At 37.5% G+C, this 26225-nt stretch overlaps 1 long non-coding RNA gene across 1 annotated transcript in view; it reads right to left on the bottom strand.

Annotated features, from left to right (window-relative positions):
• Window positions 1–592: 592 nt before the first annotated feature.
• The window catches only part of LOC135253118 (uncharacterized), a 96203-nt gene continuing 70570 nt past the window's right edge, over window positions 593–26225 (bottom strand). Inside the window, exons 3-4 of the long non-coding RNA XR_010329539.1 lie at window positions 4497–4673; window positions 593–1610 (exon numbers count right to left, since the gene is read on the bottom strand). This is a non-coding gene — a long non-coding RNA (uncharacterized LOC135253118). The remainder of the gene's footprint in view (window positions 1611–4496; window positions 4674–26225) is intronic.

Here is a 26225-nt window from a genome sequence, read left to right as displayed (position 1 = left end):
TTGGTTTGCTGTCACTCGTGTAACTTAGTATTAAAATTCAATTTGATCTTGGGTCAAACTGGTCTCACTGTATGTTTTCTATCATGGAAGCTAGCCAGCTAGCCATCTACTCCATTTGCTTCAAAACTGCAGCTGTACTGTCGTGGCAAAACTGTTGTGAAACTGTTAATTCAATTCAGCACCTATGTGATGACACTTGCTAAACTGAATATGGTTTTTGAGCATATGTAACATGGTTAATAATGATTACACTTGTGAAATGGTTAGTGTTAATTCAACTCAGTTTACAAGTACATTATGGGTATGCACAGACACTAAGAGAGTTAAAAGTACTCTAGAGCTGGAAACTTTGCCATGTACAAAGTAAGCTCTGAGGCTATTTCAGCACAGGGGTGGCTGTAGGGTCAGGGGAAATAGCAGGAACGGGAAATATAAGAAACAAAAAGAGGGACCTTAAAAATTATGTATATCCTACAGTTTAGCCTGTTTCATCCATGTACCTGAATCTCTTCACTGGCATTCCCATTCACCTCAAGGCCAAATCAGTCGTGGCAACACAATGACACCATTAATCAACTAATCTACCAATTTATTTATTTATTTATTTATTTAGGATCCCCATTAGCAATACACAGTGTGCAGCTAATCTTCCTGGGGTCCGAACATAAAATACATACAAGATTATATAGTGAGACATAAAATCAAACAAACAGACAGAATAATACGAAACAGTAACATTAGAAAAAGTAAAATAAATGATTCACACAAGCATGACTGAATAGATGAATACCACATTCAAACCTTGGATGCTTAGTAGGTCAGATATTTTACAGTTTTCAGTGATGCTAAGCAAATTCTCGCACAAGTAGTTCTCCCAGACATGACCTGAGACTAGCGCACGCCTGTTACCCCAATCCATCTCTGTAAAGCTTAGTGCCAAGGAAATGGGATTGAAACTACATGTCCAGGCAGACACTCTAACTATGGGGGCACTTCACACATTTGCAAAAACATTTGTAGAATGATTTTTAATAAGATTATTGAGATGTAAGAAAGACAATAATATATTTTATATCTATATTTCGATATAATAATATCTAAAATATCTCATTAAAATAAATTGATTCATAGGGTAAAAAGAATGTACTTGATGCAGATGGACAAATGTGAAATCAAAAAGGTCTGTTTCATCTTTATTTAAAATGAAAGGGAGCAAGTGGATTTAAATACTATCTATTACTAAATGTTTATTAAAGAAGATTTGGTTAGTGCCGAAAATGTGCTGTCCTCTTGGTTAAGGTGTTTAAGTGTGGGTCTCACAACCTTGTGGGTTTTCAATGGAATTAGAGGAACTTTATGTCCATAAAACAAATGGAAACTTCAACTTTTGACTCACATGAAGGATGGCACTTCCAGCAGCATATTTCTTCTGGACATTATGGGGTGGATGATAAATGGTATGAGACAGAATATAGTTGCTCAGGAGCAGTTATGGAACGTTTTCAAGGTGTGAAGATTTCCACCAGATACACATCTGGGTCAGCAGAGTACCAAAGGTACCATCCACACTGAAGTCGCAAGCCTTCCCATCCCCTCCACAGTCATGGATTCTTCATTAGATAAGATTAACACACAATGAGGTTATTTCTTTGAAGAAACACATTTTTTTATTTCTGAAAAATCATTTGTTATTACCAGACCACTGTATGATATAGGAACATTACATTAAATAACTGCTAATTGATGTTCCAATAAACATCACCTAAATTAAAGCCCTTGCATTGTATCCCATAGGAACCTATTAAAATAGGTTCCGAAACTGAGTCTGATACTAAAGTGGTCTTCAACAGATGATATTAATGTACCCTTTCATTTCGACTGAAATGGAACCTATATCAACTGACTATAACCTATACATTCTAGCATGCACTGTTTAAGTTTATGAATACATTTATTAATAAAAGTAATAAAACTGGCTTATCTGCGTTCATTCCTTCAAAAAGTGAAAACAACAAGTTATGTACATAGTCAGGGCAGTGACTAGATGATATGTTCTTTGATTCCTTAAATGTGTACTTTTGTGCAAGATTTTACTTAAAAGGAACATCAATAATACCCATTCACAATTACTACATTCAGTGCACTGTTTGTACCTTCATATATAACTTCTTTAAACCCATGAAAGCAAGCAAACATTGATACTGGAGTTAATTTCCTCAGGGATCTGAAGACAATCTAGCTCAGGACCAAAGGGCGTTCACTCATGTTGTCATGACAGTTGTAAAAGGTCGATATAGAATGGTTTCCAGATCCCATGTGATACTATGGGGGAGTTAAGATTAAGTATTGATATACCTTCATAGACAATGCAAACTATCTATTGGGACCACATAGAATAGGTCACATAGAGAGGAGACAGAGAGATAAACATTCATTATTGTACAAAAGATGACATCACTTAAATCTGTTGCATTCACAATGCCTGTTTCATTGTCTTATATTTGGTAGTCATAAGGTTCGTTTGGAAACAAACAGACAATGCCTAAAATCATTACTTCCTTCCTATGCAATTCCGTTGAGTACATTTTATATCAAGTCAACATTATTAACTTTATTTTGGTATGCAGTGTAATGAGCAATGAGAACAATGAAAACAGTGATTAACATCCCTGCAATATTCTTTAGATAGGCCTGATTAATAAACACAAAATACAAAAAGCACAAATGATCATATGCTGTACAATGGTGCACCATACAGTCATTTTTACCTAAACAGAATAGAAAACTCTCACTGTTGACTAATTGTCCATGGTACACTTTCGGTCAAAATCTGAACAGGCTAAATACACAGGAAGAATGATAATGTCTGAATATATATATATATATATATATATATATATATATATATGGCAGCACAGTAGTGCAGTTTTCAGTAGCACTGTTGCCTCACGGTAAGAAGGTCCTGGGTTCAAATCCCGTCCTGGACCTTTCTGTGTGGAGTTTACATGTTCTCCTCATGTCTGTGTGGGTTTTCTCCGGGTACTCTGGTTTCCTCCTCCTTTGGAGACTCTAAATTGCCCATAGGTATGAGTGTAAGAGCGAATGGTGTGCCCTGTGAAAGATTGGCGGCGTGTCCAGGGTGTATCCCTGCCTCTCGCCCAATGCATGCCGGGATAGCCCCTGTGACCCTGCACAGGAAAAGCAGGTATAGATAATGCATGGATGGATGGATGGATGGATATATATATATATATATATATATATATATATATTCATAAGTTAATATTTTTAATGGCTAATATTTTGTGTAGTTGTTCAGAACATTGTAATGCAGCTCATTCATGTCAGCTTATACATGCAAACTTATAATGATGCGTAGATAGGAGGATAGGAATGGGAAGTGGAAAAAGTGTGGTTCCAAATAAGAAAATTAATTTCTAGGTATAATTTGCTTTTTAAACTCATTACACCCTTGAGGAAAGCGAAACGGAATCTTGGCTTTTATGCCTGTTGAAAGTAAAGTGTACCATTGCACAGACTATTAGATCATCCACCCAGTTCTGCTTTCCATTACATAGTGGAAATAGCCATCTCCCTAGAGGAACAAGGCTCATTGAACAAGCGAGGGCGGGATACAGTAATTATATCTCCAGCTCACCCAAAATCACTTCTCATTAGTCTCAAATAATGTTACAATAGCCTCCATATATCATGATCTATTTGGTATCCTGAGCTCCATCACACCAGTTCACATCAATCTAGTTCCACAAAGTGCTTCCTCGTATATTATCTTTTAATTGCATTTAATTAAGTTGATTTTGGCTGCAGTTCAGTCAACCTGCCTGCTGTCAACAGAAAAGGAAATCTGGTACAGATGGAAGTTTTTTTTCTCACTCTTGTTAGCCAGTTTTTGGCATAACCCCAAAGGTCTCTTCCATGACAGGAATTACATCAGCATCCTCCCAGCCATTGATCACTTATTGAAAATCTGTTCCCTTTTTGGCTGAATTGAATAAAGGAAGGCTGTTATTTTGATTATGTACAAACTAGATAAATATCTGTAGTGTGTACTATACTGCTATGTTTATTGTGTACATTACAAAAAAGTAACAAAATTAGTTTTACATCTTTTTCACATATAAACATGTGTTGAGAAATGTCCAGTGGCATTCAATAAGAATGAGGATTTAAATTGGTTTGGCTAAGACAGGTGTGGTGTGGCCTGCTGCGCTGTGCAAGAACATTCCAGAATTTTTTAATTGGCCCACAGTATTGGATAAAACCCACGTTTCCCACAGGACTGATCATGCAGGTCACTTGGGTAAAACAAAACAAAAAGTTGTGGTAAACTAGAAATCTGAAGAAAAACATGTTTTCAAAATACAAAAATGCTAAGTTACCCACATGTGCAAAAGACTATGTCTATAAGTCATTCATTCAAACTTGCTAAATCTAGGCCTGCGATTAAAAGTATTGATTTTCAGATGTGGACTTACTTGTGTGTTTTGGATTTTTTCCTTGCTGCATAACCCAATTGCACTTCAGCTTCAGCATATGACAGATGACCTCCTGAAGAATTTTCTGGTACAGAGCAGAATTCATCAAGTATGTATTTCTCTGGCCTGGCCTTGCTCCAAATGGGAGGATCCTACCTCCAAAGGAGCGTGGCCTACCTTCAAAAAGAAGGGTTATGTTTAGGGTTAGGTTAGGAAAAAAATCTTTCTTTCCAAAGTTTCCTCTTATGAGGACTGCTTGGGAAAGAAAAAAGTTTGCACTGGCCATTTAGTTGACTGGAGGAAGAATTTGGTCCCTCTTGTGTTGACGTTTTATGTGCGTTTTTTTTGTCCTCCTGGGAATATTGTATTTAGTTCTATAATCCAGCGTTTTTCTGCTTTACTGTATGTCTGTCTTCTGGTGTCGAGTTAGTGTTTGTTTGCAGGCCCAATATTTCTAGTGACTCAAGTCCATGATGAAGGAAATGAGCCCCTAGGTGTGTGTCCGGGTCCCTATGATTTCTATTGTTATGCATGTGTTGTGTTAATCTAGTCCTAATTTAATTTCCTGCTTCACCTACATATTTTATGTCACAATATTTACCCTTTATACATATATGCAGTTTTTCTGTGTTGTCTGTAAGTGCTTGTTTATTTATGTACAGTATGTTGTATATGTAGTGTTGTTTTTAACTGTTTGTAAAATACCAGGCCTTGTGCATGTACCATGTTGATTTTTGGTAGTTCGCTGCTTACCAGATGGTCCTTGAGATTTTTATTTTTCTTGTAGGCAGAGATTATCTTGTAGTCGTGGGGTGGCAACACGTTCTATGACACTTATTTGATATAAGTGGCAGCATATCTGAAAAGTGTATGGTCCCAGGTTTTCAAAACACCCCCATATCATTTAGAGACTATGCTCAGGAGAGGCAGCAAAGCATGATATATGTGATGCTTTCAATATGTGCTAATACACTTTAATTCTTCTTGCCAAAACACAGTAATACCCAGTCACATTTTCATATTTATTTGTGTTAAATTGCATAGTTGATGTTACAAGGAAGCACAGAATGTTTTAAGTGAAACATTTTAAATTACTCTAATTTCTCCCTTACCTTTCCCTCACCTCATACATCTTATGTACAAGTGTTGTACTTTAAAGTTACAAGAGTATGTCATTTTTAAACTTTACCTTGATGTCATTGTTAAAAAAAAACTGGAAAAAAGGAAGACGTAATTGTAATTCATGTTAATATTGTTGTTACAAAAAATGAATAGTTTCATAATATTGTTCAAGCAGATATGAATAGTTTATATTTTAGAAAAACTGTAACTTGTTATTTCCTTAATGATTTCCATTATGTTGAACGTAAAATAATGATTTTATTATTGTCGGAAGTCGCCCACGGCCCACCTATAGCATTAGTCACAAGGGGGAAGCGTATTGACCACCCATTGGGATTAGTGCAGCGGTCTTTCCTTTTCTCCAGTTTGCAGGATGTAAGCCATAATGTAAACATGCATCCAACTCTATGGTATTTTAGCTTCCAATGGTCCCATGTTCTTATCAATTTATTTTGTAGCATAACATCTTCACCTGTGCTGATTGCACAGCAAAAAATGTACAACACGCAGCCCATAATTTTTTCTCATGCACCTTAATTAAATGGTTTGACCAATGAATAAACTTGTTAAAAAGATATGAAAATATAATTCAATCATTACAGTAATTGTATTTCAGCATTATAATGAAGGTAGTATGGATGGTGCGTATATATACACACATATATGTATGAAGAAAAAACTAAGCAGCGTACCCTGGTGTCCTTTAGTGTCTCTAAATTTATCCAAAATGTCTAAATTAAGCTTTGCTGTAAATCATAACATAATCATTTCACTACAAGTCTGCTGTTCTGACTCATTAAACTCACTTTTGCATCATTTCCATGTGGGAATTACTGTCCTTTCATCAGTATTGGGGTCTGAGATATCTAGGGGTCCGAAACCTCTCCAAAAATTATTAAAATGCTTTTTGTCAGTTATAAAGCATATAAATTTGCCTCTTACAATGTTTAAGAGTAAACATTGTGTCACATCCCTGCCGTTTCTCATGTTTTCTGTTTTGCCTCGTGTATCTTGTCTCTTTTTTCACCATCTTCGCTCGCCTCCACAGCAGAGGCGGGTCTCGGTTTCCGCGATCTCTGAATTCCTAATTTTACTCACCTGTTTCCCCTGCATTCCGCAGGCTTTCCCGTCACGCTCACCAGTATTTATTCTCAGCTCGCCTACCACTCCCTGCCAGATCGTTGCCTCTGTTCGTTGCAACTTCTCATCGGCTTGCGTAAAAGATCGCAAATTCTCTCTAGTCTTGTTACCCGGTAGCTCTTATCCACTTTTACTCGCCACTTTGCGTTCGGGTTCCCCAGTCTGTGTCTTCCCTGTTGTCGTGTTTGTCCGGTCTCGTTTTTGTTCGTCCCTGTCTTGTCTGCGTTTCCTATTCCCTGTCAGTCGTGTCCAGCCTGCCCTTCGCCGGCCTCCCAGTCCAGCCCTGTCCAGGCCTGATCTCCTCCGGTGCCTGCTCAGCCCTGCTCGGTCTTGCTGCTTTTCCTGCTCAGCCCCAACCTGCTTGGTCCTGCTGCTGTTTTTGTTCAGGCCTGTTCCAGCTTCAGCCCTGCTCAGTCCTGCCCCTGGCCCTGCTCAGCCCTGCTCCAGCTCCAGACCTGCTCGGTCCTGCCCCTGTTTTTGTTCAGTCCTGTTCCAGCTTCAGCCCTGCTCGGTCCTGCCCCTGGTCCTGCTCACCCCTGCTGCAGCTCCAGACCTGCTCGGTCCTGCCCCTGTTCCTGCTCATCCCTGCTCCAGCCCCAACCTGCTCGGTCCTGCCCCTGTTCCTGCTAAGTCCTTCTCCAGCTCCAGTCCTGCTCAGTCCTGGCTCTGCTCCGGCTCTGGTCCAGTTCCGGTTTTGAATTGCCCTGCTCAGTTTGGTTACCTCTCAATAAACCAGTTGCTTTTCTCCTAAGCCTCTGTGTTCGAGTCCTGCGTTTGGGTCCAGCATTACACATTGTGACACATTGATTTTGGCTGTGGCTATAAATCTATGCATCAAACATAACGCATGACTTAGCTACTCAGCTACTGAGCTACCTATGAATGCTTACACTAGCTACAGCATGTGAAATCTCCACATTAGGGAACAACGCGAACTTCTTGAAAAACACCCAGTTTCATTGTGAGTGATATGAGTTCCTACTAAACAGGCCACTATGAGCCAGTACATTACGAGCTCCTGACACTGCCCAACGTACGCTAACAATGCCACTATACAAACACCTTAGTTTGTTAGTTATCCCCAATACAAAAGTTCTGAGCAGCAAAGGCTAATAGTTGTCTTGTGCGACTAACGTCGATATAACAATACCAAAAACATTACACAACACAAATAATTGAGTACAAGCAGTCATACGTACGTCTTCGTGTGTGTCCTGGCTATGGTTCATAACCAAATTTTCTGAACCACTCCTCCAAGAATTTAGTTTCACCAAGCTGATGGGTTCGCAAAATTAGTAAAATCTTTGAAAAGCCAATTACGTCCCAACGACTGCTTGTGTGTTACTACATAATGTTGCGATTCACTGGACAATGAAGAAAAAGTTCCATTTATTTTGCACGGGTCTGAGATCTTCTAAAAAACCTTAATGAGACATGTGATAATAGTAGGATGACATGGTATAATTCCACAAAGATTTGTCCTGTTCATTTTGCTATCCAGTGAGAAGTGTTTTTCATCACTGTACTGGCATATCTAAGGTTATTGTTGGATGTGTCTTGTTGCTATGATGCAATATAAAGTTTTGGTGGGAAATAATATTTTTATGAATGCCTCGATATACACTACTGTAGGAAGTGTTTGCTTGTTAAATAGAATGTTTAGAAACTCCTATCATTAATAATTACCAATATTCAAACCTGTTTTAAAAAATGTATCTTTAACACTTTTCCTGAAACACTACATTTAATTTTCTTTTTTAAATCAAATGTTTATTTAAAAATGCATAATGTTACAGTTGCATAACCAATGTATGAGCCACATTACAACACATTTGATCGATTCTGGATGCACATTCTCTGAATTTCAGTTCCAGAGAAGAGGGATTAGTCTGGTTATTTGCAATATTATGATTTCATCATTGATGGATTGTGTTTGTGTAGTTCAGATGCTCCAGATGGCACCATTCTAGCAAAAGCTGTTCAATGTGGCTAAATGAAAATAAGCAGTCACATCAGCCTCGCAAGTCCTTTTACATGCAACATTACCCATTATGCATTATTCCAAAGATTTTAAGGATCTCATGACAATTATACTGTCATGCATGTAATGTAACTTACAATATATTTGCAATATATTTGAAAAATCCAGTCCACTCATTTCTTATTTTTTCCACATACTTTCTACCCACATTTAATATTGTGAGATTATTCTCAAAGAAAATTATAGTAATGGATCATGGTAATGGTCAACAAAGGTCTTGTTAAACACTGCTCATTTTTACCTTTAAACCTGAACGGATGACCTTTGTCCAACAAGTTATGTTTTATTTGCAAAGGCCTGTATTTTCCAGGCAGTGCGGTCAAATGAATATATGAGGAAAGCAGATAACATGATGTTGCCAGGGGTAACAGTGAGAGGAAACACTTACTTTAATAGTACCACACAATGGCAATCCAGTCACCATGGCAGTCAAACATGCAATAAAAATAAAAGTCAACTGTACTGTAAGACTGATGGTGGTAAATTTCACTTAACTGCTTATCACAATTATCAATGATGATGTTTCAACTAGGATTTTAATAAATCTCTATAGGACTGTTTAGGTACTGCATATAATGAATATGCATTATAATAGAACCTCAGAGATATGAACTCTCAAGGAATGAGAGTGGTTAGGAACTCTTAAATGTTTGTGACTTACTAAATGATGGTAAACTGCCCAAGTTATCCTTTGAATCATGTATAAGAATGGTTAGCAGCATTTTTCTGATTACTTTAATTGCTCTTGCATTATATCAGAACATTATTTTTACACTAGGAAACATAATAAGATGCAGCATAATAAAAATCAGTATGTCGTTGACAACTGTTATCAAAAAAAGTCTACCTGTCTTGCATTCTCACTGTAAGTTAAAATATCATTTTAAATACCATGCACACTAAGAATTTCATTAGAACATTAACTTAAAAAAATAAATAATAATCACCAGGTTGGCAAATTGGTTAATTACCAGTTAATACTGACCAGGCTGTGAGTTCTAATCTGTCCATATAATTAAAGTCACGGCACCAGTGTGAGGTAAAGTTGTAGAGGGAACATCAATCTGCTGAGGAGAAGACATTATACCCATTACACCCAGCGGAATTTAGATAACAGTAATAATTAGTTATAATAATAGTTTTGTAATAACATGGATCATATGTACATTGCATAAGAGGTTTTAAAATGCATAACTGCTTGTGCTACTTCTAGACTCATTCCCTGTTTGTATGCCAAGTCAGTCTGTAATGTTGAGCTTTGTACCTCTGAGGTTCAATGGTACTGTGCTAATTAGAGAACTACTGTTATCCTCTACAATTAACTGTTGCAGATTAAACATTGAATCCATTACTGGAATGGTAATCCACTGAATTCCTCTGTTCAGGGATTGGGCTAAAATATTGCTTTTAGTCCTATGACTCATTTACCAAGGCATTTCGTTTTCTTACCTCTTCATGAATGTTAATGAGCTGAAAATGACAAACACCCTAAAATATTTTATTTCCCTGATGCAATCTGTGGTGAGTTTAAAATATGTATTATGTCCTGAAATAAACTGGACTTAATTGCAAGTTACTTATTTATCACATGTTAATTGCAACTCTGTATCACTGCAAAATGTGAAACAGACCCATGGGTCTACTCGGAAAAATGTGTCACTTTCAGTTTGGCCAGTTTTTTTGTGAAATATACTCACTTTATTGTACATAGTAATAACAGTACACTGGCCATGGAAAGTAATGCTTGAATACGTTATAAGTGACTGACAGAGCTAAACTTTACATAAGATTCAAGCAACATGCTGTAACCCACATAAACTGTTGTTCTCCCTCCACTGCCCACCCCCTCCCCCACCTCCCTCTTCTCTCACTGCAGATGAATTTGTAGCCTACTTTCACATGGAAGTAGCATACAACTGCAGTTACTTCACATAATCTCTCCAGCACAATCTTACAGTCTCCTCCGCATTGATGCCCACCCCAGCCAACCCTCTTGTGTATATTCTCTCCCTTTAGATAACCTGATGCCTCAGTACATCTGCTGGCTCACCTACCTTCTATTCACTGGACCCGATTGATGGCACTCAACTGTTTCTCTCCTTTCCCCCCTCTGACACACAGGTCTACTCAAGCATGTCAGCCTGCCTTCTTACATCTTCTAGATGAACAGCTGACACCTAAATCTTAATCTAGTCAAGACTGAGCCTCTGTACATTCCTACTAAATCTCTCCTCCAGGACCTTTCCATCCCCTGGGCAACACTACTGTAACTGCCACCTAAACTGCCATGAACTTTGGTGTGGCACTCAACAGCTACCTGACTTTCGCTGGCAACAGTGTTGGTGATCTTGGCCTGCAGATTTTTCCTCTGCAACACCTGAAGAATCTGCTGCTTTGTTGCCACCAAAGCCACTCAGTTCCTGGTCCAGGCCCTCATGCATTCCCAACTGGAGTCACAGCAACTCTCTCCTCACTGGTCTCCCTTCCTGTGCCATCAGGCCTCTAAAACTCTTTCAGAATGCTGCAGGTGTACTAGGTGTACAAACTCCCAAAAATTCCACCCCTGTCACGCCTCTGTCGATATCCTTCCATCGGGAAATGGTAATAGCCTGCATTCAGTTCAATACTCTGGTGCTGGCCTACCAGGAATGGCTTCACTGCAGTGAAAGTAATGGCTCATCATCATGTACCAACTACCATTTGACCTTACACACCAACCAGACCACTCCACTTGGCAATTTTTCCTCTTGGTCACATACTCTTCACATACTTTTCATCTCCTGTCTGTTCTAGCCCCCTACAATGGAATAAGAGAAGCCAAAACAGCAGAGTCACTGACCAGCTTTTGGCATAGACTCAAGACTGACCTCTTCAGATTGCATCTTGGCAGGTAAAGAATCCCCCCCATGCAAAGAGAAGGGGGGTCACCTCTGGAACGGCTAATTTTAGGTTTTAGTCAATTTTATCAACTCAAATTATGAAATCTTGAACATGCAAGTGTCAAACATGTGACTGGTTTGCTATCATTAGGTCATTCTGTATTAAAATAAGGCAAAGGTGGTATCTGAATCAAAATTGTGCATTCCTTAGGGCAGGGGTGGCTAATCCAGTTCCTGGAGAGCTGCAGGGTCTGCTGGTTTTTGTTTTCACTTCAAAGACAACAACCACTCACCAAAGAAACAGATGAGGTGAGTTAACTATAATCAACTGCTTATTGATCAATTAAGTGCTGTGTAAAAACAAGAACCAGCAGGCCCAGCAACTGAGTCGGCCACCGCTGACCTAGGGCACGTGCCTTGTCTGAAACTCATCTGATTCATATAGATACCCATTTCACCATAGTTTTACTGAGGTAGAATCCTCTGCCTTCACAGGAGGGCAAGGTGGTGGTCTCTAATACACAAATAAGGGTTTTTGTATGAGAGTTAAACAATCCACAATTCCTTAGGCAAACAAATGCATTATCTGAAATGCATCTGAAGGATAATCCAACAGTTATTGGCAATTTTATCAGATTGAATTCGTTTTATTTTCTTATGTAGGCCAGCTGCTCAGATACGTAAGCAATATTTTATGTGTGATTTGTAATGTAGGCCTAATGATAGGCTTATTAATTGGGCAGCTATGTTCTGGCCCACCAACTAGCAACAGGCCGAGGTCAAACTTGGTTGGCAGTCTGTGGTCTAACTACATAGTTTGATCACATAGCAATGATAATCAAGTTAATATTAACAAGGATTTTAGAAAATAAGGGATTGTAAATGCTGATATGAGAGGTGCTGTGTAAACAATCCATTATAAGCAATCATTAAATATGTAATGTTAATAAGTCTCCCTGCTATCTGTTCTTCAAAAGTAGTGTGTTGGAAAGCACTGTTGACATAGGTATGCCAGGGCACTCAAATTTTAATTCTTAATTTGATAGATTTTTGTCAACTGTTACTTTTGTTAAAATTGGTTTATTTTTTGACTGGAACATAGTATTTGCTTTGTTTATTGTTTACTGAATGTGTAAAATGTTTTTATTGGGATTATCATCCACAAACACTCTGCCAGGATGTTTTGTACGTCCAGCTTGTCTACCCCTGGGCTGACGTTTGATGCCACCTTTTCAGATGTGACCAGAAGAGAACAGGTCATTCCAATGACTTGTACACAATCACCCAGGCAATATATGTTTTAATTGCAAAGAAGAAACTGTTGCATAATCAGGATAATCCATGATCATAATAAAGACAGCCTATGGTATTCTGTATGTTGTAGAAGTCCTAGGGTCTCAGACTGCTCTGTGTGAATTCCCACCGTGTGCAGATGCCGGTAGTCTGGCTGGACTACCGGCATCTGCCATCAGACCCCTGCAACTCATTCAGAATGCTGCAGCTCATCTGGTCTTCAACCTCCCCAGACACTCCCACGTCACTCCCCTGCTCACTACCCTCCACTCGCTGCCTGTTATAGCTCGCATCAAATTTAAAACATTGGTCCTAGCTTACCAGGCAGTGAAGGGATCAGCCCCAGCATACCTCCACAAGATATTCAAACCCTACATGCCAGCCAGTCCCCTCCGTTCTGCTACCTCAGGACGCCTGGCACCTCCCCCTCTTCGCACCTGCGCTTCCTGAACACGTCTCCTGTCTGTTCTGGCCCCACGATGGTGGAATGACCTCCCTGTGGAGGTCAGAACAGCTGAGACACTGAGCCACTTCAAGCGACAACTGAAGACTCACCTCTTCAGGCTGCACCTCTCCCCATCCCACCCTACCTCCCCGTAAATGACTGTAAGCTTAGGGTTGTAACTAGGTAGTTGTTTTGTAGGTGACTTAGTTAATGCACCTGTCTTAACTACTGCTTGTATTTTTGCATAGACTACGTTGTTGCTGTTCTCGTTTGTGTTAGTGTTAAACAGTTTAACCTTCAGGGTCCAAGTTGAACTATGCGGTTGTTCCCTGCACTTGGACCGGTACTTCTCTCTAGGGTTTTCGTCATACTTGTTCCTGGTTATGGTTATATACTTTGTTGTACGTTGCTCTGGATAAGAGCGTCTGCCAAATGCCTGTAATGTAATGTAATGTGCCATGTAAGATTAGCATAATATGCATACTCAAAACACAGCTGTGTCCTACTGGCAAACTGCTGGGCTAGCAGTAACACTGACCCTAGCAATGCCACTCATCCGACACTGTAATAATAAATAATAAGCTAAGATATGAATGGTTGCAACATTTAAAATTCAGCATTATTCTTTATGATCTCACTCCAAATACTGGAATGTGTGAATAATGTCAATTGAAGGTGAAGCAAGGCGCAGACTTCACTCTGTTCAAGTTTTATCTGAGATACGAGCCTACAGTATGTGGTTTCCACTGTATCTATATACAGGGTTAAAGTGTTAAGTCTAAGAGATAAATCATTTCTTTTCTGTGCTTGATGTCATGTTAAATCAGCAAGGCTTATCAAAAAAAAGGATGCTAAAGTGCCTGTTTGCAAACAGATAAACTCTGCCTCAACCACTGCAAGTGTGCCATATAATTGCCCTTGGTGTTTAGAGTGACAAGATTCATCTTGTCTGACTGGCTTCCGTGTGAACAAATGTTCTTGTATTGCAAACTTTGATTAAACGCAAGAAACCTTTTGAACTTTTCATGCTTCAGTGTTTTCAAAGATACCACAGGCTTCATTAGCAGCATGTAGTAAATCATTTTCTTCCCGTCAGCTGTTTCTGGCATCCCTCCCTCCCATCTATTCTATGGTTTTAATTACAGTATGTTCTCACCCTTTGTTATTAATGGTCAAATGGAGAGTCTGCAGTCATGTCTTCATGACCGGGTGTGATCACAGTTCTAGACTTCAAGCCTGATGAAATAAATCAGTGTTTCTAATGCAATGAACAGTGTGCCTTTATTAAACCCCTTTTAAATGCATATTTGGAGTATGGACTAGGTCTGTACAACCTTTAATTTATTCACAATTAGTAGATATTCACAATTAGTGCAATATTCGGCTACAAATGAAAGGAGTTTGTTTGACCAGCTGATTACTCTCATTATTCTCCAATTTTGGTGTCCAACATAAAGCCTCATTCTTGACAACTCCCCTGGTTGCATGGAGTCATTTATATCTGCAAGGTGTTTAACATGTCTGTCGTAATCTTGGGGAAGCATTCATGGATGAAAATGCTGAATGGCATGATAGGATATGATTTTGTAAGTAAGTCATGGAGTATTTATTTAAAAATCACTTTTCCTCTCATAATTGTAATTTTGCAAGCTCAAACATATTCTCTTGCAGTACATTTGGGCACTTTTTTTTGCCCATGCTCATTACATATTTTTATCTGAGAGGGAAAAAATAGAAGAAATAAATAAGCATATCCTTGCTAGTAATTCTGTTACTATGGTAACTGCACTTCCAACTGGCTAACTGCAAAAGAGGAGAGAGTTGATTAACGACAGGCAAGAAGAAAGAAGTGTCACATGATGTGTGCATCTGTGCGTACATGTGTGTATAGGAAGTGGTTATTGTCTCTTTCATTGCAGAACATCTTTGTCAAAAGGATTTTTAGAAATTATATACTGCCTTAATATATTTTAATTTCTTATAGCCCCAATTAGACACTTTTGACGGTCACTGATTCAAGGTGCACCACTGTAACACCTACACCATTGACTCTTTGCACTTTGAAAAAATCTATCTCAATCGGTAGATATAACAGAAGAAATAACAAGACAGTCCCCTTCCCCAAAGGAGGGCTGAAATTGACACTCCAGGTTGATGATTATAGTATTTTATAATCCAATAACTGTCTGCAACATGTCAAACAAAATTGCTAATACTACAGATATGGTATTGATATAATTAAAATCTCCTTTGATCCCTAGGCAATCAATCTGGTCTTTGTATACTGGCTAGCAAAAGTCATTATACATTATACGTTATTTACATTGAGCTGAAACTGTTTTTAGGAGCATTTGCAAATTAGCATTTCTATGTTCGTGAATAGAATTTCTAATGCAAAAAAGTGCCGTTGTTCTTCAACTTCTTACGTTACAAACTGAAAAAAAAAATCAATTAGACATTCCAGTGCCGAGTTACCTAAATGCTACTACATGAAAAAACTGACCCTCTCTATGATCTACCTATCTTGTTTTTTACTCCTGCTTGGTAACCCATTGTACATTACAGTAACCTTACAGTGTTGTCTTTTCAAGAAAATTTACATAGCTTTCGAATGTAGTTCATGGCTTTCCTCTAGCTGAAATTATGTATTGGCTATCCTGGTGTATAATTAATTTCACTCTGTGTTTTCGCATTTCACAGGAGTGGAAGCTTAGCATAATTGTTTATCGGAGCTTTGTTCATTTATTGGCAAATGCTTGCAAAAAAAACACTGCAGTAGTGATAAAGCATACTATATTATAGTAAATCATTTATGATTTGATTTTATATTTTTGTAATTGTCCTCCTTGTGGGCTCTCACCCTCTTGTTACCAGGGTGAGATTTGTATGTGTGCCTGCGTGTGAGACTGTTGTTGAAAGACGAAAAAAGGTAAAATAATAACGAATAAAAGGGGTTCTGGGACTCTGGGCCTTATTTCATCCATATCCAAATTACAGCAGCCTAGTGCTTACAAGCCTGGTTTACAGCGAGCTGGACAGCTCGATGCTAGTCAGCGCACACAGCAAGGTAAAACCAAGTCGTTTGATTGTATCTGTGAATTTAGTTTGATAAGTAACCCTTCATAACCATTACCACATTCTGTACATAGAAACTCTTCAAAAGGACACCATTTGACTGAAATACAGTGTTTAGTCAAAAAGAGAGGATGGGTAAATAAATAAAAATATTTGTTTTGTGGGGTTCCAGAGGATATGACCCTCAATGGAACTGGCATCTAAAAGTGGAATATGGTGGGGGGGGAAATTATACACAATATTCCAATTTGGAGAGCTTTGGTGCCATTTAAGGAAGTTTTGGGGACATTTGGGCCCACCTTTGGAAAAACGCATATCAAATTTTACGGCTTGGTTCAGTCCACTAAAAACTTTTATCCTGGTGTTGTATACATCCTGGGGTATTTTTGGAAAAAGAAATCTGGTTTCGTCCAGTATTAGATTAGTAAATATAATCACTACAGAATAAAGAAAATACAAAACAAACTTATTTAAGCCAGGAAGGATTCTTATGAAAAGCCCTCAATTTTTTAATGGGGGTTAAGCTTATATATCATTATTTTATTGGATTATTAAATCAATTACATTTTTTGCATTACTCATTAATCAACAGAAGGTGTTCTGACACAGCAATAGCTCTGACACACACACACACACACACACACACATATATAGCTGTTGAATTTACATTTAGAAAGCTGCAGTAGCTGTTATCTGCTCAATTGGCAGAAGCATGATGCAGTGAAAAATTACTTTTCTCATGCATTCTGTTCATAAATTTTTAGTCTTGTTTTATCATTCATTTTAGCAATTTAGTTTTATTACAAAGTCCTTAAGGACTGCAAGCATTTTAAGTTATTATTGTATGCATGAGACAGTTTGCAATATAAACAGATGAATGTATTATTTCAGGCAAGTCTTTAGTAGCTTTTTTATTTACTTATTTTTTTATTTATTCATTTATTTTTTTCAAAGGTTTTGAATCTCATGTCAGGACTCTTGGGCCCCTGCAAGCTAAATCAATATCTGTTAGATGAAGAACACAAAATGAGAACTGTTGTTGAGTGGAGGACGTAATTAGTATCCATTCAAAGTTTATTTTACATAACAATGAACTGACAGTAATGAGATGGGGAAATGTTGCTTTGATGAATGCAATATCACAGTATGCAAACTGGAATGTCTAAAAGTGACTTTTTAAATAACTCTACTGCGCTTGGGAATAAATACAAATGTGATTTTATTGTCTGAATAATGCCTGACAAAAAGGGGAGCAAGAGGTGGTGAACAGAGAGCTGAATATACATTATCATAATGACGTTTCATGAAATACTTTCATGACAAGCTGTTATGACAATCAAAGCATGTTTTCTTGTTATTTCACTTCATTCCAATATGTCACAGTAGCTATATTTAAGCTGTTGAGACAACAATGAGTTTTTAAAAACATATTTGCAAGAATCTATTTTCTGGAGAACCATAAAGTTCCAATAACATTAAGGCACTGTCATAAAATATAAAAGATTAGAAAAAGACTAGAACAGTAGAACTTAGGAATCTATCCACTAAAAATCTGGTATCGGTAAAACCAAAACATACAGTATCCTTTTAAAACATATGTAAAATTCAGTAACATTAGGGCCTTATTTATGTGACAGTGCTCGTGCACACAAACTGGGGTGCATGTGGAATTGTTCATTTTGTCCTTTGCTAACTGAATATTTTTAACGTCCATCCATGTTGGTGATAGGTTTTTCCATCAAAAAAGGGTTTGGTGGTGCAAAAGGGAATGTGTCAATAAAAACATTTGCCTAATTCGGTCCTAATAATTAATCTGCACTTTAACCAATTCAGACTACTCAGACATTGCTATTTTGGGGCAGTCAAGACTGTCTGATGGTGGCTGTTGAGAAAGGGACAGTCTTTACAAATGTCAAAATGTCAAAGATATGCTTGGGTTAAATAAATATACAAATATACAGTGGAACCTCTAAGATATAAGTGCATATTGTTGATAATAAAGGATCTGACATGTTTAAGGGAACATAAGGAATGTTCCTTCGTGCGAATGGATAGTTAAATTACTATTTTTTCATTTAAAAATAGTCTACTCTCATTCTGTAGGCATAATCCTTGGTTTAGCCAATGATCAAACTGGTGGTAATTGGTATCTTATTAGAACTGTTCATTTGAACTACTTCATAAATATACAAGGGGTGGACATAATAATGGAAAAATATAAAAATATAAATATCAATTAATTTGGAGTAGGGCCACCCTTCCCCATCAGGACACCTTGAATCCTTTGTGGAATGCTGTTATAAAAGTTATGATCTGTGTATAGTGGGGTATTGGACTAATCTTCATGACGGAAAGCCTCCAGTGTTTAGGAGGATGAAGGAGGTGGAAAGCTGTTTTGCACTCTGTGGTCCAGATCTTCTCATAAAGGTTCAATGATGTTTACATCTGGTGATTGTGGAAGTAATGGAAGGTGTTTGGTTTAATTCTGGTGTTCATGAAACCACTCTTTAAGTTATGCAGCAGTGTGTATGGGGTCATTATCATCTTGGCATATGGGAGATATCATGAGGAAGCAGTGTTTGCCCCATAGGGTGTACCTTGCCTTGTTAAATGGCTTCACATTCCTTGGCCTTTATACAACAATGCAGAACAATCGTCAGACCCAGTGACTCCGATGAGATGGCTGTCCATATCATTACAGATCCACCACTGTGTTTAAGAATCCAAAACAGGCAGAAAGGTTTTCAGATATAAACCCATTGACATGTAGGAAAAAAGAGATGACTTGATGACTCATCAGACCATATTACTCATATCCATTGCTCAGGTTTTGTTCTTAGAGCATTCGCCTTGGATACAGGCAATTTCCAAATAGCAGCTTTGTGAAGCTCACTATGTACCATTTTTGTGCAGACTGGATCACGCAGGCATTGATTCAATTCTGCGGTCATATTTGAGGCCATAGTCTTGGATTATTCAGCAACTGTCCTGTTATGTGTCCATCTGTTCACCACGGTTTCTTTTCACCGATGCAGTTTGGTTGTGTTTGGCATATGTTGTCATAGTTCCTTTTGCCATACTAAAATTATGTTTACAGTTTTTTGATCGATGCACCTGAAATTTTGGCACCGACTAACTCTTTGTAACTCATGTTGCTTTGGAAACTAACATATCAAAGTTCTGATTTGTCAGGCCTCTTTTATAGCTGATGCATACTTCTAATTGGGATTCAATTTACTGTGTCTAACCTATGTAGCTGCCTTTGTAATTGTCATGCAGTTATTTCAAATCCTTTTCCATGTGTTATTTCTATTATTTTTTCCTAACTCAGTATATTTCTCTTTTTTGTTGAATATTTTTTGAGCATGTCTTCATTATATATGATAGGTGAATTCTACTAATAAACTCTGCACTGTTTTTCTAATAATACAGCGTGATCATGTATTACTTAGCAATAGTGCTGAAACCTATCCCTTCGTATAATTTTAATAGTACTTTTATAGTATTTTTTCTGAAAAGTGGTTGGTTTCAGATTAATGGCCACCTTTTTGCATTGCAGCTTGATATTAATAAGCCATAACTGCATACACTACTTTGGGTTTCTCACGGGCTCTTTTGACAGAGATGGACCGCACGACTGCAAAGCATCACAAATTCATCAATGCAATGCTTGACACTTACTCAACTCATGAACAACTTTTACTACTACAAAAATAAATACAAAAATCAAATAATAAGCAAATGCTTCAGACCTACATCCAGCTAAGATGAAAATACACAAAGTAAACAACTAATACATGCCACATTTTCCTACTGCAGGAGGCTATCTTGGCAAAATGATTTGCCTGAGGAGGCTTTTTTGGGGTGCATGCATTGACAATGCATCTCCTGGACAAGTATATTAAACATGATGAAACTACCAGTTCACTGTGGGTTGATGCACATGTATTAAGGGGAAAGAAAGCAGCTGATATGATGGGTCATAATGAAACCAAAACCACACATAATGTATTCCTCTTAAACCAGCATCTTTTATAATTGCACTGCAGATGTGTTGCAGTGTAGATACAAAATGATCTAAATTGCATTGAACAAGCATTAAGTTTGGCAATTTCACTTTGAATGCAAAAATATACCTCTCATACTGTTATGAAAAAAAAACAGCATGAGTTCATGTTACATGAGTTTTTAAATATGATTGAATACAGATTATGCATTATATTATATAAAAAAATGTTATATGTGACACGTATTCATTCAGGCTTTTTTGCATCTCTCTCCTGAGATGCATTTTTTTCAATGACTAGAGCAAATAAGAATTAATTAATTTGTCCACTTGCTAGAAATTGTTCTTGTATACTGCTTGCTTATGTCAGATGGTCGTTGATTCATCTAGATCAGTGGTAACCAACCCTGTTTCTGGAGATCTAACATCCTGTAGGTTTTCATTTCAACCATAATTTGGCACACCTGATTCTACTAATTATCAGCTCAATGGGATCTCTAGCTTTGAATGAGGTGTGCTTTGTTAGGGTGGAGTGAAAACCTACTGGACGGTATATAACCAGGAACAGTGTTCGTTACCACTGATCTAGATAATCTAGTAGATGTCAGGTTTGGTGGGGTTCCAGCTCTTTGATGAGCATTTTCTCCAATAAAAGGGTGTTGTTTTGAGGGATTTCACACGGGACAATCTTCTGTCTCTAAGCTGGTAGTTTTGGCCATGCAGTGTTTGTCAAAATACAAACATACTGCAAACATGGATCATGCTGATCGAACACAGGGTCCAAGCAGCTAGAAAATGTATCACTTGATAAACTGCAGTTATACTGTTGTTATCTAACAGTTGATCATTCACTATTATTATCCCATTTCCAGATGCATCCACTCACATATTGCTTGCTATAATTAATACTGACAACAGGTAAGCATCCAATAATTCATTTCATATGGCATTCCGATGGAAATAGGGAGCAGTAATTAATTGTTGTAATCTTGTTATTTACAGGTGTTGTGTTGAGTCCAACAACATATGGGAAGGTTTATTCATGTGACAGTTTATTTAGATGCAAGCTCAGCATTATGCAATCTTGCTTACATTTTCCAAAGGAAAAAGATGCAAAGATAATCATGACACCAAACTAAAATCTTGTCCCATGATGTTCACAGTTCATACACATTTTAGCTTAAAGATGTGCACAATTTTTCTATGCAAATAAAAATAATTTTCTTACTTGCCTAATGTCATAATTGAGGAGAACTACTGTATATATATATGATTGTATCGAGATACTACAATATACAAAGAACTAGTCATATTGTGTTTTTCCTATGCATCATCTGCCTCACAGCCAGGTTTGTTTACTTGTGGTAATGCCCGTGGGTGCTCAAGACATTACAGCAAAGGAGGGGAGCAATTATTCACACTTGAATGGTGTTAGATAAAGAAGGGCTTTGAAAGGGGTGTGACTTTTCTTCACCGTTTCTCTGTTTGCACATGCTTGACATCATATCTGAGCGTCTACCTTTAAAGGCAGAAAAATAATAATAAATCCCAAAGGTTAAAAAATGTTTAGCGCAAGGCACTGACAGGCTATCTGACTATTTTTAACTTCAAAGTCTCATCAGCAAAAAAAAACTAGAATTGATATTCTATATATCTATTTTCTGTACATATGATATATCGGAGATAGCAATTTAAGACACCAAAGTGTGCTTCAACAGTGAATAGATCGAGCAATTAAGTCATTGTTTTTACAAAACTCTCAGTAGATTGTTACAAAAAAGTTACAAAAAAATAATGTTTCTCTTTTTTCCCATGAAAGTAATATAATCTTGGAAAAACAACTTTTTATTTCTCCTTTTTTTACTTGCTTAGCAATGCTATTTTACCCCATTATTACAATAATATAAATAAAATATTCCCAAGATCAAGTTTCAGATATACATGTTTCTAGTGATTACTTTATTGATGCGTTTGCTGACTAATTAGACACTGTAAAATCATTTTGTTTACCTGGAATTTGTTTTGTGATTTTGTATGGTAAAATGTTCATGTATTTCCTGGTGGCCTATATAGATAATGTCTTATCTTTTTATGTAGTGATGCATTCATTCCACAGATGGGTACCTAACCCTAACCATGCTAGTGCCAACTATGGCCTGCAGAGTACAATTGGCCTTATTCCTACCTGACATTTTCTCAAGTGGCAGAATATCCACTGCACAATAGAGGCTCCTCTGACGAAACAGGCACCTGCGATCTGTCTGTGCCAGCTCTGTTAATTGCATTGTCCTCCGGTGCAATAACTGCAGAGCTCAGCTTCTGGATTGCTGAAAAGCTGAAGACAAATGTGCCAACGTAAACCCTCCAGAACTGAATTGATGTTACAGAAGCTGGAAAGACCTTCTATCATAAATTGACATTCCAAAAGGTGCCGCCACCCCCACCCCCCACCCCCCCATAATTGCAACTCTTGATTTACCCTCTGAATTGCACATTATACCAGGAATAGCTTTGCATGCCATGCAAAATGAATGGCCTATATTCACACCCCAGAAGTTTTAATCAGTCAGATCAGGTCTCAGACAAATAATGCTTTCATTTTATGAAATGCACTCTATGAGAAATTCAGAATCTGAACAAGACACATGCAGCTGACATCACAAGATACAGAGCATACCAGATCAGACCTCCAGCTCTTGTGTTTAAGGTTTTAACAAAATACCTTACTAGCTATTTGATTTATAGCTTTTATAGATTTTTTGCATGTTCGTTTTTTTTCAAGTGAGTTTGCTTGCTGGCTAGCTGTTATTTTTATATATAGCCAATGCTAGCAACCAATCCCTACCCAAATGATATTAATGCACTTCTGAAAAGCTTTCAAAATCCCTTTATTTTGACTTTGTGCCCAAAAAATCCACCTCCAGTTGAACAAGAGATGTTTTTCTGGTGCTACCACATCTGGAATTTTTATCAGACTCAGCTTTGACTGGTATGACATTCATGCATACATGATTATGATTGTGATCCATGCATGATTGTGTCCAGAAATGGATACCATACATTTACACTGACTCCTTCATACAGTTTATGCTTTTCCAATATGCTTTTTTCAGTATCACACCTCTTGAGACTCATGCCTGCAAAACACATGATCAAGGTTTAGAAAGGTCAAGAAAATGATTAAAAATCAGACCATGAGAATGGATTTTGGGCGGGCTTTGCTAAAAATTAAAGCATAAATCTTTATCACTGAGCCCCCAAATTAATTCACCAGAGCAGAAACTTTCTTCACAGCAGAGTTCCTTTCCAGAGCAGATTTTGTCCACCAAGAAGTTCTGTCTGCAGCACTTCATTAGTGAAGCATACAGTGCATTGAAAATGTAAGTAACCCCTGCCAATGTCTTGTTGTTTGGCACATTTTGCATCAAAAGGATGTGTGATCATCACATACAGTAAGTCCGGGAATAGATAAATGATGATGTGATATAGCAAACAACACCGAAAGCTACAACTAATTCATTACTGCTAAAGGGTTTTTTAAAGGATCTAGCATCTACTTTTTCCTCCAAGGATATTAAATATCTGAACCCCCCCCCCATATATTTCACATTGATCTATATTTGGACTGTGTTAATCAGATATACTTTTGATTAAAATGCTGGCAAAAATACAGAAAACGTTGGCTGCTTGATGGCTCATTTGGTTTAGGCACCATGTGGTGGTGAGTGGATGAGTCCCACAGTCTCAGATTGAATTCAAACTGTGCCAGTGAGGACTGTGGCTTGTAACTCCATAGAGCGGTACACAGTTGACAATTTCATCAAGTCTACTTGGATTAAGATAATGCACATTTCTGTATGCACTATCCAGTATAATCTGTAATGCTCACTGTCATGCACATATTAATTAGTCATCATTTTCAGGGTAACAAAGGTATTCTGTAGATAGTTTACTCTACCATGCAAGTTAAAAGCTTGTCCTATTTTTGTCCATGCCAAGAAATGAGAATGATAGTGTACATTAGGGCCACAAACTACAGCAAAAGTGATCAAGGTAATGACCAAAGATAAATAAACCAAAATGTTTTTTTTTTTTTTTTAAATTGTCACCAAGGAGAACATGCAAGATCACACTTTCCTTAATTTATAATTAATACATTCATGTATATTTGTGTTTATATCATGAATACATTTCTGTATATTGTATATATCTCACATATCAATTGATTGCAGCTGTAGTTTTGCTTCTATAAACTTGCGATCAGTGGGCTACCTCAAATGTTTCATAAATGTTTCTAAATAATGTGGCAAAATGCACATAAAATGCAAAAACAGCTGAGGTATTGTCAAGAATTCATATTTGAGAACGTACTTGTAGAAACACAGAAAGAAATCTTGACATACAATTTTTTTTTTTAAATACTTGATTAAAAATGAATGCTATCATATGACAGTTACCTGGAAAAATAATACGATTATAAGACATTAAATGTCCTCTTTGCTGGCCATCAGTTACCCCACTTCTGTTTTAGGAATATTTATATTAACAAACATGCCCCAAAAATGATGCATAGCCTTCTCAGCATGTGTTGTGTTAGTAGTTTCAGTTTGGTTCCAAATTAGTATTTTGAGAAGTCTTCCACAGATATTTTTGAGACCCCCAGAGGTAACACCAACACTATATAGAATCTCACCAATGAGCAGAACTGGAAATGTTAAAATATGCTTTTCAGAATGATCAAGTCAAGACTAAATTCAACTTTACAGTTGTTGAAACCCACTTGAGGCCATTTGAAATGTTTCTACACCCAGGCAACTATACCCATTCTTGTTGCTTTAATACACTGATGACCTTGTAAAACATAACTGTGAATCCGTGATGGGGCCGGTGGGCTTCATGATCTGGCAGAATCATTCCCTGTCTGCAGCTAAACCCTCTTCCCACGCTGTAAGCAGGGATTGCATATTTCCACCACACCACTGCAAGTTCTAAGCATGTTACATAAAAACAGTGTACGCCAGCTGGAGTTATTTACAGTTAAATGCAAAATTGGGATGGTGACACAATTTTTGTTGTTTTGCCTCTGTACTCCAGCACATTGGATTCATATAAATGCAGACTGTCAGCTTTAATTTGAGGGTATTTATATCCATATAAGGTGATTTGCAAAATTAACATCCTTTTTAAACACAGTCCCCCCCCCATTTTAGCTGAGCTCAGCTGTTGTAAGCTATGAGTTTTTGCATCATTAGTTAAATAGAAAGCTTCAAAAGATCTATAGTGTGATGTATAGGATACTAGGTGTGGAATTTGCAGTCTGTTGTTGTTGTCTTTCAACATGAAGACCAAAGAAGTGCCAATGCAAGTAAAGCAGGCCACCCCGAGGCTGAAAAGTCAGAATAAATCGATTAGAGACATAGCCAAAATATTGGGTGTGTCAAAATCAAGTGTTGGGAAAAAGTATTAGTCGCTCCCTGATTTCCTTTGTTGTTGCATATTTGTCATACCGAATGGCAAAATGTAATATTAGACAAAGGGAACCTGAGTAAACACAAAGCACCTTTTTAAAATTATGTAATTTATTTAATGAAAAAAGTTATTAAACACACATATCACCCCTATCAAAAGTAATATTCCTAGAAAGCAATAATTCACTGGTGAACTCAGAAATAGTAGACGTCCTGGTGGACAATGGAAGACCACTGTAGTGGATGACTGAAGAATACTT

The sequence above is a fragment of the Anguilla rostrata genome, chromosome 4 (assembly GCF_018555375.3).
Source record: "Anguilla rostrata isolate EN2019 chromosome 4, ASM1855537v3, whole genome shotgun sequence".
NCBI lineage: Eukaryota > Metazoa > Chordata > Actinopteri > Anguilliformes > Anguillidae > Anguilla > Anguilla rostrata.
The sequence above is the reverse complement of the archived record's forward strand: the minus strand, read 5'-3'. Positions and strand labels throughout refer to the sequence as shown.